Here is a 17,532-nt window from a genome sequence, read left to right on the forward strand (position 1 = left end):
GTTGTTAGAATTAGATGTACCTATGATATAAAATTGGTGCCAATCGGGCAAGTCATTACTAGGAATAATGGCATTTTGAAGAATTTAGGATTTGGCCCCCTCCCTGGAGGCCAAACGGCAAATCAGATCGCACCAAACTTCGGTACCTGAGATCACCTGACCAAGGGGTACATGTGTACTTAATTTGTGATCAATAGTCATTGCAGTTAAGAAACGTGCCATAGTAACGGCCTGACGGCGAATTTACGCCATTTGACCTCTGTGACCTTGACAAGAAGGTCAAATTAAAAACCTGTGTGACATATACTGTATGGTGGTTAGATGTACCCATGATATCAAATTGGTGGCAATCGGGCAAGAAGTTAAGGAATAATCACATTTTTAAGGTTTTTGGATTTTGCCCCCTGGTGGTCAAGTGGTGAATCATATTGGACCAAAATTTGGTCCCTGAGATCACCTAACTAAGGGGTAAATGTGTACCAAATTTGGTATCAATAGTCATTGCGGTTTAGAAACGTGCCATCGTTACATCCTAACGGCTAATTTACACCATTTGACCTCTGTGACCTTGAAAAGGAGGTCAAATCAAAAACCCGGAGGATATATGATGCACCTTTGCTAGAAGTACCTACCATATTTTTTTCAAAATTTCCCGACTACTATTAAGGGAGATATTGCATATTTTCACTTTTAACGTTTGGCCCCCTGGTGGCCAAACCATAAAACGAATCGGACCGAAACTTGGTCTCCCAGGTGTCATTACATAAGGGTACATGTGTACCAAGTTTCAACTCAATAGCTCTAACAGTTACGAAACGTGCCCTGCTAACGGACGACGGACGACGACGACGACGACGACGACGACGACGACGACGACGACGACGACGACGACGACGACGACGACGACGACGGACGACGGACGCCACGGTATGGGATAAGCTCACCTCTGCTAAGAGGTGAGCTAAAAAGTAATGGCCCCAGAACACTTCCTTGGGGTACACCAGACTGCAACTTGTAGGTGTCGGACAAACTAGAGCCGACCTTGACCCTAAATTGACGATCAGACAGGTATGATTCAAACCATGAGAGCGCACTGCCCTGGATACCAAAAACAGTTTGTAGACGTGATATCATGATCTTGTGATCGATTGTGTCGAAGGCAGCGGATAAGTCCAAGAGAACCATTGCGACACCGTCTCTTTTGTCGAAGCTCTCAAGAACGCTGTTGGTAATGGATAGCAGCAATAATATGTAAAGTCAAGGACTTAGTGAGCCCCCCTTTAGATCGGGGGAGCTTCCCCGAACCCCCCTACCAGCATATGTTAAGTGAAAGCTCTAACAACTACAGCTGTTACAATGGGGGGGGACACCCCCCAAACCCCCCTCCGTCGACTTAGGTTTTTACCCCCCCCCCCCCCCGGTGAACAGTCAACTAGCCCTTCCAATTCCATGTCACTTTTGTACAGGCACAAACAACTACCCCGCATATTTTTTGACCAAAAATTTTTGTTTCAAGCTATACAGAGAATTTCTAATGGAAATGCACTAATTCCTTCACGCATGTATCTTAAGAGCCCCCCTAAGAAGGGGGGCTTAACAATCACAAAAGAGTCTAAGTGACACCAAGCAGTTCCCCAGGAAATTTGGCTGCGCGAGAAACAATCTTTTGCTTGATTATACATGGGAACGCTTGGTGCCCGTGAAGTAAAATGACAAGCTTTTGGTTTAGGTTTAAAGTGAAAAATACATGATTAAAGGAAGGCAGTTGTCAAAGGTCCTGAAGAAGGCCAGCTCTGATGTTTTGAGCAATAGGGCATTGTAAGAAGAGGTGTTTTGTTGTTTGGGATCTGTAACCACAGGCACATGATTGATCAATATCAAAATTATGAGTAAAAAATGATGTTTGAAAAGGAGGTCACATTTGACCTTATTGAGGTTTATTTCCTCGGAGCGAGATAAGTCCAGTCTTTTTGTAGTACATACGTTTGATTTGCCTCTCAAAAAGGATCTGAGTTTGAATTTAAAATAATTACGGGTGTAACTTTGTTTGATGTGCGTGGGTACAGTTTCCCAAACTTTGATGGCACTCGGAATGGTAGATTTACGAAAGCGGACAGACATATTAGCAGGGAGTACAAATTGCCTGACATTGCGTATTCTGCCATCTTGAACTGGATTTACATACGACTGCACTAAATTGATAAGGGTTGGTGGCAGAGAAGTAGAAGAGTAATCATACATAAAAACCATTTTCTTTTCCTTCCTTCTGTCTTCAAGGCTCATCCAGTCAAGACACTTAAGTACTTTATGATTACTTGTACCCAAAATACACCCACTGACGATCAGGGCAGCTCTAGAGTGAATTTTATCCAACTGACCTAGGAGCCCCTGGTTAGCCGAGTCAAAGATGACTGCACCATATTCTAGATGTGGGAGGATATAAGACATATAAATTTTTTCAAGGTGTCTTGACCGGACAGTTCTTTTTAGAGCTATAAGAGGGTTTAACATATTATTGCACTTTTGAATAACAATAGCTAGGTGTTCGTTAAATAACAAACACTGATCCAAAGTGAACCCAAGATGCTTGTGTGAAACTTTCCGAGGAATAACCCCTTTATTCAAGAATAAGTCCGGATGTATCCGTAAATGTCTACATGCATTGTAGAATATTACTTCAACACTTTTAGCGGCATTAAAGTCTAGTTTCCAAATTTTTGACCATGAATCTGAGCCATCGAGATCACTTTGGATAAGTCTGTTAACATGTTCTAAGTCATCACCCTTTCTTACTGGGTAAAATAAACTACTATCATCCGCATATAGATACAGGTAACAATTTTGGACTACATCCTTCAAGTCATTAATGTATATCAAAAAAAGTAGAGGACCTAATATAGATCCTTGAGGTACCCCACAATTTATGAGGCCAGGAGGAGATGGATCTGAAAAACTTCCTTCTATTTCAACCTGAAGGCATCTGTTGGATAAATATGACCTCATTAAGTCCAAAAGAGTACCCTGAACACCATATGCATACAATTTTTTCATTAACAAATAATGGGGAACAGAATCAAATGCACCAGATATATCAAGGAAGACACCACGAGTTTCAATTGAGTTATCCATGTTGGAGAGAATCATATGAACCAATTCTGTTAACCGCTTTTGGGTGTCATGACCAGGGAGGAATCCAGATTGGTGTTTATACAATAAATCATTGTCAAATAGATGTTTCAACATCTCATTATAGATAAGCCGTTCAAATACCTTAGATAGTGAATTCAAGAGCGTTGCTGGTCTGTAATTTGCTGGACTTGTCTTTGAACCTTTATTTTTATAAATGGGTACCACTATACCGGCCTTCCAACACTGAGGAAAGGAGCCGTTGTTTACTAACCTTTGAAACAAACGGCTCAGTGGTAAATCTAATGAATATGACACCAGTTTAAGCATTCTGTTGGTGATACAATCTTCACCTCCTTGTTTGGAGGGGTCAAGGCCAGTCAGTATCTCGGGTAATAGTAACATTGTCAACAACCGACTGAGTCCGAGGCGGGAAATCAAGCACAACAGATTCATCATAACCGTGGTGAAACTTATTCATAAAACTTTGAAGGAAAAATTGGGCATTTTCTCTGTCCGTTGAGAGAATATTATTAGGCACATCCAATGAGGGAATACCAGAGCAGAACCGTTTACCTAGGAGTTGCTTGATGATTAGCAGTAGTTCTTACTCCCAGATGAATTAGCATCAAGGGAATTACATAGTCTATTATGGTAATTCTTTTTGGCTATAGCCACTAACTCACTAACTTGTCTAGCACTATCCTTATAGCTTCTATAATTTACCTCAGTCCGGTTCTTAAACATCTTTTTGTAAATTTTATTTCTCTCATTGATGGCTTTTTTTACCCCACCATGAAACCATGGCAGATCTTTAGGCTTTAACATTTTGTCATAATGCGGAATGTGATGAAGAAATATATTCTTTAGTGCAGTGATGAAAGATATGGTAGCATTGTCTGTATCTACCAAGTTACCAACTGCGTCCCAGTTAATTCTATTTCATTTCTCTGGATTTTAATTTAATTCAATTTTTATGGATTTTAATTTAATTTACTTTTTCGGGATTTTCTTTTTTTTTAATTTTTAGGGATTTTAATTTTTTTAAATTTTTCTGGATTTAAATTTTTAAAGGTTTTTTTATCTGTTTTTGGTATGAGGGGATTACAAATGATGAAACGCACTAAAACTAAGATGTTCAGTGTGAATTACAGAAAATATAAGGGTTAGATCGGTCAAAAAGGGCCAAAATAAGACCTAATGCAATACGCCTAAGAATTGCCTAAAATCACCTCATCCACTGGGACAATTTCCTGATATATTCCGAATTCTGCACTGATCTAATTCAAAACCAACGGTCTTTAACATTTTTCTCGGTTGTTGGTGGTGCCGAACGAGTTGAAAATGCCATTTTCTGAAGGACAGTCACAATTTTGTCTTCCACATCATTTGTTTTTGTTACAAAATAACAAGTGGTTTTTGCATTCAAACCAGTTTTCCATGCATAAAGGAACACTACATATCTCCTTTGTAACAGAAAAACAATAGACCTTGGGATAAATCACAAATGAAATTGAAATCAGAGAAAGTGTAAAAACAGACAAGGAGGAAGGATGTGACAAAGTTAAAGTGTCCTTAGCTTAAGTGACTTTATGATATCATATGAACAAACTTTTATTTCAATATAAAGCCATGTTTCATGTAATATTATTATATTTCCTACCTTTACCGAACCATCAATGCAGTTTTTGAGCAACTGGTGAGGTTATCAGGGTTAGGGTTAGTGTTGGAACACACAAAGTTCACAATACACAGAAAAGTCAGAAGTGGGCGTGATCAGGGCAGCACCGTGATTCTAACATTTTCTGCTCATTAAATCAGACATTCTCGGATTTCTACCAGCTAGCCCAAGACATTGCGATGATGTAGGCTCTGGTCAAGGTTTAATATCGATTGATGCAAATTTTATGTTATGTTTTGTCTTGTTCTCATGTTCAATCTCCCTCGTTTGAAAAAGCCGGCTGACATGTCATGTCTGTGTTTATACACGTGCATTTATTTACACCTTAAATACACAGTCTCAAGGCAGCTAGTGCGCGCGCAGCTAACACGCGCACATGAGCCTGCGGCGCCTAACGGCCAACCCTAAAACCAGCTACTGCTTTTAGCGTTATTCCAATGTTAGTGCCCTCACAAACGTTGGTCCCAATGAAGTGCATGGATCTATAGTACCGATATATATAGTATGCACGCCATGACGTGTTGGCAATACAATATCATGATGGACGCACACTCCACAGAGAGTAAGACTGAGCTGAGAGTGACACTAGGCTTACACATACACAGACATGATGAAGCCTGTAGCCTGAACGCCTAGACTGCAGTCTTAAGTCTGCACACACTCGACAGTGTCAATGACACACACGCCATGCATCGATTGCATGAATGATGGTCTGTACTCTGTCACTGTGGTACCGGGCGGTAGGCCTACGAGTAAGCGTCTTTTTCTCACAGAATCAACGAAAAAAACTTGTTCGTCTTCTACAATACTTTTCCCTAAATCATCCAGACCGTAAAGCAATAATATTTACCGATTGCATGATGGCGAACAGCAATCCCAACGCTAGTATTTCGGAACAAACTACTCATGCTAGTATAACCGCGGCAAAAGCACGAAAAGCAGCGACAAGACAGTGTCCAAACGCAAGGGAAATCGTCGTTAATTTGTAAAGTACGCCCTCTCGCGGAGAACGACTGACCCCGTCTTGGCCATTCCAATGTTAGTGCCCTAACAAACGTTTACGAAAACGTCGCGTCTCGTCACGTTACAGTAATGTAAAATGCATGGTGACGTGACGACAGCCAACACTACGTCATGTAAACGTTGTTCCCAATCTAGTGCATGAATCTATAGGCCTAGGTCTATATTATATATCACCACTTAGGAAATAGACGTATTCGAAGAAGACGGAATCGGTGCCAAAACAAATCGAATGCGCACACTCGGAATATGTCAGAAGGCCTAGTAAGCCGACTTCGGACAGTGCCTAGAGAGACACGGCGATCCTTTGTTCAAGGGTCAGTGCAAACTTCTTCGAATTCGTCTTATCAACGTAATGACGTAACTGGTGAAATAACGAGGCGTAGGCCTAGTGGTGAAACAATATTGCGCAATGTTATTTTGGTAGAAGGTTGTGGCAGTGAAGGGACTGTGTGCATGCACTTGAGGGAGTGTGTTCATCCAGATAGGCCTGTTTGAAGAAGAGGAATCGGCTCCAAAACAATTTAAACAATGAGTGCGCACACCCAGAACATGTCACTCGTCAGAAGGCCTTAGCTGACTTTGGACAATGCCTAGGGACACCACGCTCTGGTCAGCACCAAAACAAACTTCTTCGAATTCGTCTATTTATAGGACCTTTGCAGTATTGCCAGATACGCCGGCACCACCTAGGGTCGCCAAAACAAACCATGTTTACAATAGATCTTCACAGAAAAGGATTCACATTGGCTCGAGACGACATTCGAAAGTCGGTCAGCGGGTAGCACGTGTGCACAGCATGATGCACTGTCAAGATTTTTTACAATTTGTAATACAATTTTTTAAAGGATATTTGATTGACGGGGTGCAATAGCATCGGCCAGCATCACCATGGCAATGACGGCATGAAAGAGGCTTGGCATCTCCAGCACATATCGTTTAAGATATGTTTCAAATCAGTTGCAAAAAAAATTTTCTACCACTTTACATGTATTTCTTTTTGTTTTGTAAATATGATTGCATCGCCATCGGGATACCAAATCTTGGTAACTCATGTTTAGCTCACCTCTTAGCAGAGGTGAGCTTATCCCATACCGTGGCGTCCGTCGTCCGTCGTCGTCGTCGTCGTCGTCGTCGTCGTCGTCGTCGTCGTCGTCGTCGTCGTCCGTCGTCCGTTAGCAGGGCACGTTTCGTAACTGTTAGAGCTATTGAGTTGAAACTTGGTACACATGTACCCTTATGTAATGACACCTTGGAGACCAAGTTTCGGTCCGATTCGTTTCATGGTTTGGCCACCAGGGGGCCAAACGTTAAAAGTGAAAATATGCAATATCTCCCTTAATAGTAGTCGGGAAATTTTGAAAAAAATATGGTAGGTACTTCTAGCAAAGGTGCATCATATATCCTCCGGGTTTTTGATTTGCCCTCCTTTTCAAGGTCACAGAGGTCATATAGTGTAAATTGGCCGTTAGGATGTAACGATGGCACGTTTCTAAACTGCAATGACTATTGATCCCAAATTTGGTACACATTTACCCCTTAGTCAGGTAATCTCAGGGACCGAAGTTTGGTCCAATATGATTCACCACTTGACCACCAGGGGGCAAAATCCAAAAACCTTAAAAATTTGATTATTCCTTAACTTCTTGCCCGATTGCCACCAATTTGATATCATGGGTACATCTAACCGCCATACAATATATGTCACACAGGTTTTTAATTTGACCTTCTTGTCAAGGTCACAGAGGTCAAATGGCGTAAATTCGCCGTCAGGCCGTAACTATGGCACGTTTCTTAACTGCAATGACTATTGATCACAAATTAAGTACACATGTACCCCTTGGTCAGGTGGTCTCAGGTACCGAAGTTTGGTGCGATCTGATTTGCCGCTTGGCCTCCAGGGAGGGGGCCAAATCGTAAATTCTTCAAAATGCCATTATTCCTAGTATTACTTGCCTGATTGGCACCAATTTTATATCATAGGTACATCTTATTCTAACAACCATTCAATGTGTCACCCGGGTCTTCTTTGATTTGACCTACTTTTCAAGGTCACAGAGGTCGAATGTACTGTAAATTGGCCATTTTGGGGAAATTGTAATTGCTTGGACCTACATCAAACCTAACACTACATGACACAATACCATGCTCTTTATCCATCTTTCCTCCACATGAGGTGAGCACAATGGCCCTGGCCATTTCATTTTTAAATGTGGCATTGCAGGCCCTCCGTGCCACCCCTGGGGTTTTTAATGCCACTCGTGCCCACACTCAAGTGTTTTGAAGAATGTAAAATCCGTAAGTATTTACTAAAATTTTAATACAGCCTTTTATTTTACAATAAAATACTGTTACTACTGTTGTCCATTCATGATAAATTATTTGTCCGCATCGTTTTTGGGCTATAGATGATGGAGTGTAAACGCGTGGACTGGATGGTCAAACTTTTTCAATACAAATTTTTGATTTAATTGATCTGTCATCGCTTGGAATTGAAAGTCATAGCATCGGTCGTTTTTTTTTAAAAACTGCTTGTCATTTTTTGGCATGTGATATTTGACCCTTTATGTCCTAACCGGCCGATATCCGGCCACTGATTTTTGTCTAGTTTCCTAGCCTAGCTGCCTGCCAGTACGTACCTAATCTCAAGCAACACCATCGCCATCATGAAACTTAGGCTGGTTTTCGGGCGGTTTAGGGATATGCAATATACTTGTTTTCATCCGTTTGATGAAATAATACTAGTGAAATTAATTAGCTGTCTTGTACATGGGGGGGGGGGGGCATTTGGAGGTCGTTTGGGGTGAAAATTGCTGAAATACTTGGAAACACTAAAAAAATTCAAGGATTTAAAGAGTTAAAACAGAATAAAAATCTTTTTTTCATCTGACTCTGAGTTGGGCTTTGTGCTAGGTCAAACTTCTTTTCTGAAAATTCATACATGTATGATGAAGTTCAACTTCATACACAAGCTCAGCTCCTGCATCATTCAGTCCATAAAGCTTTTTACTTCTCGTGCTACAGGTATGTAAAGGCAAAAAAGGTTTGACTGTCATTGTCTGCACTCAGACAGCCGCAGAAACGTTTCTTATGTCTTTATGATGAATATGATTGTCGAAATGTTTTCAAAGGATTCAAATTGTTATTTTTTTGCAGAGTGTGTGATAAACATGTGTAAAGAAACCTTTCGTAAGAAGCCAGAAGAGCTTTACAACAATCTTGGACTGGGAGGTAAGAAACATGCAATTTTTAAATTGCCTTTTAACCATTCATGTCTTCTCCATCAGTTCATCTTCCGACTTCGTCATGGACAATTTGCACAGCAAACAGCAATTTGATACCTTTCATTTGACAAATGTTATGTTATTTCAGATGGAGGCCATCATAAACTTCTTGTAGGATGAGTTGCCGCAGACAGAGATGAAAACCATTATGAATGTCCGTGAGCCAGAGGTGGGTCTGAAATTTGATAAATGGTCAGCCTTATTGATGGTATCTCTCCATGAAAGTACAGCACATGACAGGCGAGAAACTTGAAGCGAATTGGGTTAAACTGACCGGCTGCAACCAAATACAGTGCCTAGAGATGATTTTGAATCACTTCATGCATTATCCTGTGGATAGTCATGAAACAATAAAAGACCTACGTACAGAGATGGGTACATTTTCAGGCATATGGAATAATTTGTGCTCCGAGGAACGCAGTGGCACAACGTTTGAGCATCAACATTGTGATCGGGATGTCCTGGCTTCGATACCCGGCATGTGCCACGTTGTAACTCTTACCTTCTGGATAGGCTGGGTAATGAAAGCTCTTTTAAAGCGCCATATAAAACTCCTTGTTATTATCGTTATTTGGGCTGATTTTGTTGGGAAACACGAAAATATGTCACTTGATTGTCCACTGCATTCTTATTATACACTTAATTTGTTATCAAAGTAAAGCATTATCATCACATCATAGATGAAATTTTATAATTTGATTTTCCAGGCTATGATTTGTTTAGTACAACAATGCGAGGGACTTAACAAAATTGAGGCGGAAATATTCTTGAGGCAGTGTCGGTGCATGGAAGAAACGGAAACATTGGATTAAGGATTTATTTCATAGTGAATTACACAGTCACAAATCTATTACACACGTTCTGGATTAGACTAGTTTCTGCTGCAACTGACATTTTTGCAGGTGCCCACTCGTAGGCGATTCCTTGATGTCTTCCTTGGATTTTACATGATATTATGTCATTTTCGCCAACATCGGGTTTTGGCGCCAAGACGTTTGTTCCTAGAACAGTTGATTTGAATGCCGAATGTGGTCAGTTTTAATTTATATCGCAGGTGTCTACCCAAACAATTTTAGATGCTTTCTGCTGAATCTTCTATTACTACTGTTTTTACTGGGGTTTCATCGATGTTTTTTGGTGGAGTGTGACTCTAAAGTAATAGGCAGCTTGTTATGCCCCCGCCAATGCGTAAAGCATTGCGGAGGCATTATGTTTTACCAATGTCCGTCAGCCGGTAGGCGTCAGGCGTCTGTAAACTTTTCGTTTCCTCTCATTTTAACAAGAACGCTTTGGGTAATAACCATGTAACTTTTTATGTGGGTAGAAAAAGATAACGTGCACAGCGGGCATTACAGACCAATAACTCTTTCACGATGTCAACTAAACCTAGTCAGCTATGACACCAGCTGCCGGGGTTGTCTGAAAAACACTTCACTTTCCTAATACACCAACTCAAAGTGCTCACCGGGGCATATGCTACGCCCTGCGTTGCTCTTGTTATTGCAGTATTTTTGTTCTTCCTCTGGTTCACCTATAAACTATTTTTCCAATCTCCAATCATGTTTGATGCTTTAGCCATTTTGTTTCAGCTCTTAGATAGTAGAAAAACGTGTTATTCATTATTTCTGGTAGCACAAGTCCTGGCACGAAATACCTTTCCCGTCATAATATCAGTACCAAGATGTCACAGGGTAGGTCCTAACTCCAGGAAACGCCTTACTCGTGCACTGTTCCACGTGAAAAGGGTCACTGCTTGGAGAGCTAAATGGGTCAACATCAGAAAAGCGCGATAATTCAGTCTTTGGAATTTTTCCTTTTTTTGTGCAATTTGTTGATGAAAACTACTTATGTAGAACAGGAGGTGACTGGGCAGCGGACAGCTGGGTAATATTGCCCTTAACCCCTCGCCTCCCTAGAGGGGACGATATATCGTCCCTGTATTTTGTCTCGCGTAGGCGGTACGATATATCGTCCCTATACTAATGCTTTAGTATAGAACTCTCGGTACACGTTAGACGCTATTGTACAGTGTATTCGTGTCCCTGGTGATCTGCGGAAGACTAGATTTAGTTTCATTCATAGTTTACAGAGGGCGCTGCAGTTTGATTGGCGCTTGTGCAGCGTCACAGTACAAGAACTGATTAGCATATAAATTAATATTATGTTGTATTATTCGATCAATCAGTAATAGACAATAGTCAATCAAAGGTTATCAATCAAGTTACGTTGATCATTAACAGGTTGTAACTGCATCAATTACAGTTCCATATACTTTGTTCAAATCAGAAAAATCAATCAATTAGAGCAAAATCAATCAAAAAATATTGATTATTACTGATTATTGATTACCTCTTACCTAATTGATACCCAGAAACAACGCCAATTGATAGCCAAGGTAATCAGCTTTACGAAAATGTATGGTTTTATTAGTCGTACTTCCACCTATCAAATCCCCGTGTCTTTTGCGCTTACACCTATGAATTGTCGTGTCTAAATAGACCCGTGTGTCAATTCCCCGTGTCTATTAGCCCCATCGAGCTTGATGCGGCCAATCAGGGGCTAAGTTAGACCTGTGTTCGACACAGGTTTTTAGCTCAGCTGACAAGCTGAGCTATTCATATGAGTAAATGGTAGAATGAATGTCCGTCTGTCTGTCTGTCTGTCTGTCTGTCTGTCTGTCTGTCCGTTAAACAGGCACGTTTCAAAACTCTGGTGGATAGGCGATAGATTTTCCCTCTGAGGCATTGAGACCCTTCAGGACTCCTGAATAGACCAAATGTGGGTCCGGCAGGATGAGCGGTTTGGCCACTAGGTGGCACCGAGCGAAATTTTCCAAAAACTTTGCCAGCAGCTGATTTCTCCTAATTCTTCAAGTTGGGGATCATGAATCAAATCTAATCTTATAGAGCAAAGCTTTCTCTTTCATTATCAATAGGCGTGGTTCATGAATTTCTCACCAGGTGGTGTTACTGGCGCAATTTAGTGAGCACCCCCCCCCCAAGAAGAGCATTTTAAATTTCGCGCGAGTTATCCCATGCGCAGCGAACGTCACGTCTCGGAGTCTGCGCAGTTCAGACGTAAGGAGACCATGCTATGGAATAGATCGCGTTCTGTCAATTCGGAGGTAAGTTCTCATTAAATCCACAATTTCACAGGCGATAATATTTGGCTGCTTTTGTTATTGCATGTTGATGACATTAGGGAAGGCTTGGATTGTTTAATTGGATGTGATTAATTTGAAATAGTTCGTCGACGATCGTTGAAAAACGATCTGCGAAATGCAGCTTGGTCTGAGAAACGATGTCAAAGTCCGGCTATAAATCATGGATTACTCAACAAATAACTCTTGTCACATAGCAGAACTAATGTGAATAAACAAGACAATAATAAACATCGTTCTGATATCATCGGGTAAGGTTGCCAATGTACATAAACAGTGTAATTGAGGATCCACTCCGGCGATTTGAAATGTCAACAAACAGTAAATGCGATAGCTGATACACACTGACACATGCACACTGTACATAGCGCAATGCTTCAAACGGGGCCGATTCATCACTCTTATCACAATGTATTCTCAATGAACTTCCTTGATCATTCGGCCCTAGCGCCTTATCAGTTGTTGTTGGCCTTGTATTTGATATAACACTTGGCTAGCTTAGCTATCTATCAAAATTAAAATGTTATCTCCTCATCATGTTTTGCAGGAATGATCTGCACTACTGCAGCTGCATTTGAACATATTTGGTGACCACATCACAGATGACCAAGAGAGAGGATCGAGCTATGACTTTGCACATCCCATCGACTTCGGTGTTCACCAGTGCAATCATCAGAAGAGCCATTCAATTTTAGTATTCAAGTATTTCATTCTGTAATACTTACCTCAAAATTGACTAAATAAAGAAAACCGCATGTGGCAGTTGGTTAAAAAAATCAAGTCTATCTGTTTAAAGTTTTTACTTGCTATCAACATTTCAATGGTGGCATTCTGCTAAGGTTTGTAAGAGTTTCACTTGACTTAAGCAGGGTGTACACTAGTAAAATATTAGCAACATTTTTACAACAATTTTGCAACAAGCCCTTCAAGGCCCTGTGTACACTAGCAACAAAATTGCAACAAATTAGCAACATTTTTACAACATGTTGGTAAATTGTTGCAAACTTTTTAGTGGGAACAAAGGGAAATAGGTATTTTGGAGGGAAAATGGATGATTCCAAGGAGAGAAGATGTGTTTTGAGTGCTTCTGCAGCAATTTTAGCTGTCATTGTTGAGAGACGGAAGAGGCGGCGAAATAACCAAAGAGAATATGGACCAGGCCCTGGATCAAAATGAGGGTGGATCATGGGGCATACCACTGCCTGTTAAAGGAGTTGCGGCTGACTGACAAGCCGTCATACAAAAACTTCCTGCGAATGGATAAAACTTCTAGAAAAGGTTTCATCACCCTACGAAGCAAGACACTCACTTGAGAGTTGCTATACCTGCTTCTTGTTCAAGTCACATGACTTCAGGTAGATCACATGACGCAAATCCTATTTCTGATTGGCTGAAGAGTTTGCAACATTTTTACAACATGCAACAAAGAATTGCATTGCATTTAATTTGCAACAATTTTACAACAATTTTACAACAATTTTACAACAATTTACAACATGTTGTAAATGTAAGACGCGTTTTGCTCTGTACACACTACGCAACATTTTTGCAACATTTGTTGCAACTGGAAATGTTGTAGAAATGTTGCTAATATTTTACTAGTGTACACAGGCCTTTAGGCAATAATAGAGTTGGGTAGGGCATTTTGTTAATGTTACCCTTTTAGTTAGGGAAACTGGTGCCTTCTGCATTAGGTGGACCCTACTTGCTCATCTGTCAGACCGGCCTCACACGTCGGCAGTAGAGTTTAAGGTCCAGTCTGCGAGATTTACCCATTTCTACCCAGCCAAAAGCGGGTGATTGGGCTAGTCTCTCCATGTGATTCAATTCGCATGGATTCTTGTGTCCTGTGCTGAAAGGCTCCCTCCACAAGGGCAGACTACATCCGGTGGCACTAAAGTATGGAAGAAAGACAGAAGACGACCAAATTGCGAAAAGGATCATCATCATCATCATCATGGTAACAGCTGAGGATGAATCATGTTGCTGTGTGTAGAATTGATGGTCCAATATAGGTTAGGTTATCTGTTTGCGCACACATTGCAAGGGTGGAGCTTGCTTGAAGTAGATTGCGCCAGTCTACCGTAATTCACTGTTACACATCCAGTAGCTAATATCCTCAGGCTTTGAGTCCTTAGTTTAGTAGAGTTTGACGAGTAATGTAATATATACGAACAACGCGGCAACAACTCAGCTGAGCGCCAGGCCCTTGGGCCTCTTGTTGATAGGTGGAATCTGAATAGACACAGCAATTGCAAGTTCTAAGATCCGGCGACAGATGGCGCGGTGTAGTTGCCTCGGTATTGCGCATGCGAAATTCCCCTCCAACGGGAAAGAAACACAGGAGAGCTCCCTACCTACAGCGCACCTGTCGCCGGGGTTATTAATCATTATCTAACACAACTGATAGGTGCAAGTGCGCCGCGGGTTTTTTGACACACGGCGAAGACACGGGTCTTGAAAAAACACGGGGTTTTATCATAGGTGTTCTGTAGGGACTGTAAATTGATATAACTCCTCAACCTCTTAAACAAAACAACGTTTATTTCTCCTTGCTTGCTACGAAATCAATCAAACTTTACAAATGTTCATCGCACGTGCTCTCATGGGTGGGCGCGGACATCTTAAACTCCTCGCCATTACTCGTTGTTGTCGTCGTTACACATACAACCGTCTCAACCAAATACACAACAATAGGTGGAACTATGACTATAAATCAAGGATGCATAATGAAGGAGGTACAATATTTAAAAGTATTTTTACGTTATTTTGCATAAAACTGGTAAAAAATCTCGGTACATCGCGTTACATAGGCCTCGGGAGCCAAAGGGTTAATAATGCCTAAGGTCCTTTAATAATTTTGGTACCAAACCAAGTGCTTGAAGTGGTTGGAATACCATAACCTATGCAGACACGTGAGGGCCATTTACACGGAACCAGTGATCTTGACCGATCTTGACCGATCCAGATCATTCTAGATTGGTTTGCTGCGTTTATCCTCTTGACTCCCAAAACTTGAAAATCACGGGATCCCAGGGTGGTCACGTGGTTGCGAAATTGGGTCTGACGTTCACGATGTATGGCGCCCGCATACAACCACCAAAGCCCGGTGACGAGGCACCATCTACCCAGGCATGCTCTAACTGACCCTACTGTACATCAAACACGCTAAAACCAGCAATAAAATAGCGTCCCAGCTCAAGGGAATAAAAATATTACTGAGACCGACCTGTCGGTCGTTGGGGAAAAAAACATTATTTCAAAATGACTGACTGGTCGGTCACCGGGATTCAAGAGGTTGACTGCGCACCATTGGTCATTCGCAAGAAACACATGTTTAAGTTTTGAATATAAAGTTAAAATAAAAGATTGAGGTGTGTCGTGTAATCAAGCAATGTGCGTATTCATTTACGCGACACTCGTTAATCATCTTCTGTAATAATTTGTTTGAGTAATCTTGGAAAGTTTTGAAAAATGGCGTCCATTACATTTACATTCTTCGCTCGTGCCTCATCTCAACTAGAGTCCTTTGACGAGAGATAATGGCTTTTTCTGGCATTTATCTGAAAAACTTGACTTTCCTTAGAAACATGACAGTGCCCAAGTTGTAGGGTAATTACACATTTCTTCAAGTCCCAAGATAACATTCATTGAGTTAAGTTGAAATCAGCATGACAGTGAACTGAATGGCTGCAGGAATTTCCAGCAAGTACTTGTACCGGTAATATTTTTCTCTTGACAACAACCGTTTTTGGGCCTTTTGAGCTTATTATATATGAGAGTAGTAGACAGATCAAGTTGTTTGAAATGACTGACATAATTTTAAAAGCCCTTGTCCTGCAATTGCCACCGTGGTAATGTACCTAAAGTGCCCCAGCCACATATGTACAAATGATAATCATGTTTGGCAAAATTAAATGTGTGGTGAATATTGAAAGTTCAAGTGTGAACACATTATGTAAAAGTGTGGAATTACACAGCGAGAACTGTATAATCCCAGTAAATGATTTTTATACATATTGAAGTCATGAAGACTGTGAGTGTGAATTTTATCCTGATACTTAAAGGCAGAAAGGGAATTGAAGATACAGTGGAACCTCCCTTAGCGGATACCTCTCTATGAAGGACAACCTCACTATTAAGGACACTAGTTTTGGTCCCAAATTGGTACTTTCCATTCAATATGACCTCTCTAATCAGGACACCTCTCTATTAAGGACAGCATTTGGCAGTCCCGATGGTGTCCTTAATAGAGAGGTTCTACTGAGTGACAAAAATTGTATTCTTTCCTAATGTTAAGTCGGGATCGTGGGATTATTGATTTCTGCCCGTTTCTAGTATTGTGAGGATGTATTTGGTCATTTGTTTTGATGCATGAATGAAGTAACCCAGATCGCAATTATTGAAAAATTTGTGTAGAAACTTCATTTGTAGTAGAGTGTGTATATCTGTTACTTCTAATGATTTTAAAGTCTTGAATAAGGGTTTGGTGTGGGCAATGAGCAGAGCAGATAATAATAATTAAATGACCTGAAATCTATCGCCTTGTCTATTATCTTTTTCACTAGGCTAAAGTTCATTTCTGTGACTCTTCTTTGTATCACAGTGACATCTCTGTGAGACCACCTTGTTGTCTGTTAAAGACTGCACACCAAGACATGGCTCCATAAGCAATATCTCTTTGAGAACATCTTGGTGTCTGATTAGGACTGCACACCGAATACTTCCCTCCATAAGGAACGCTCTAGACTCTACGAGAAAATATTGTTGACCGATTGGGACACCACACTGAAGACATGCCTACATACCTTTGAGACCACACCGAACACATCCATTTGAGACCCCCTTTTTGTCTGATCAGGACAGCACACCATAGTCTCCATAAGTGACATCTCAATGAGACCACCTTGTTGTCTGTTCGGTGCAGCACGCACACTGAAGATATGCGTCCATAAAGGACATCTCTATGAGACCATCTTGTTGTCTGATTGGACAAGACAAGTCTCCAAGAGTGACATCTGTATGAGGACGCCTTGTTGGCTGATTGTGACAGCACATTGAAGACTTGTCTCCGTAAAAGACATCCATTCGAGAGTAAACTGAAGACTTGCATCAAAAAGGGACATGTCTTTGAGACCATCTAGTTGTCTGATTGAGACAAGACATGTCTCCATAAGTGACATATGTATGAGGACACCTGGTTGGCTGATTGTTACAGCACATTGAAGACTTGTCTCCATAAAAGACATCCATTCGAGAGC

At 41.0% G+C, this 17,532-nt stretch overlaps 1 long non-coding RNA gene across 1 annotated transcript; it reads left to right on the forward strand.

Moving 5' to 3' along the window:
- Window positions 1–8,046: 8,046 nt before the first annotated feature.
- LOC135487004 (uncharacterized) lies at window positions 8,047–9,951 on the forward strand. Its single transcript, XR_010446764.1, has 4 exons — window positions 8,047–8,125; window positions 8,984–9,058; window positions 9,200–9,280; window positions 9,819–9,951. It is a non-coding gene; the product is annotated as an uncharacterized LOC135487004 (long non-coding RNA).
- The last annotated feature ends 7,581 nt before the right edge of the window (window positions 9,952–17,532 follow it).

This window comes from Lineus longissimus, chromosome 4, assembly GCF_910592395.1.
Source record: "Lineus longissimus chromosome 4, tnLinLong1.2, whole genome shotgun sequence".
NCBI classification, from domain to species: Eukaryota; Metazoa; Nemertea; class Pilidiophora; order Heteronemertea; family Lineidae; genus Lineus; species Lineus longissimus.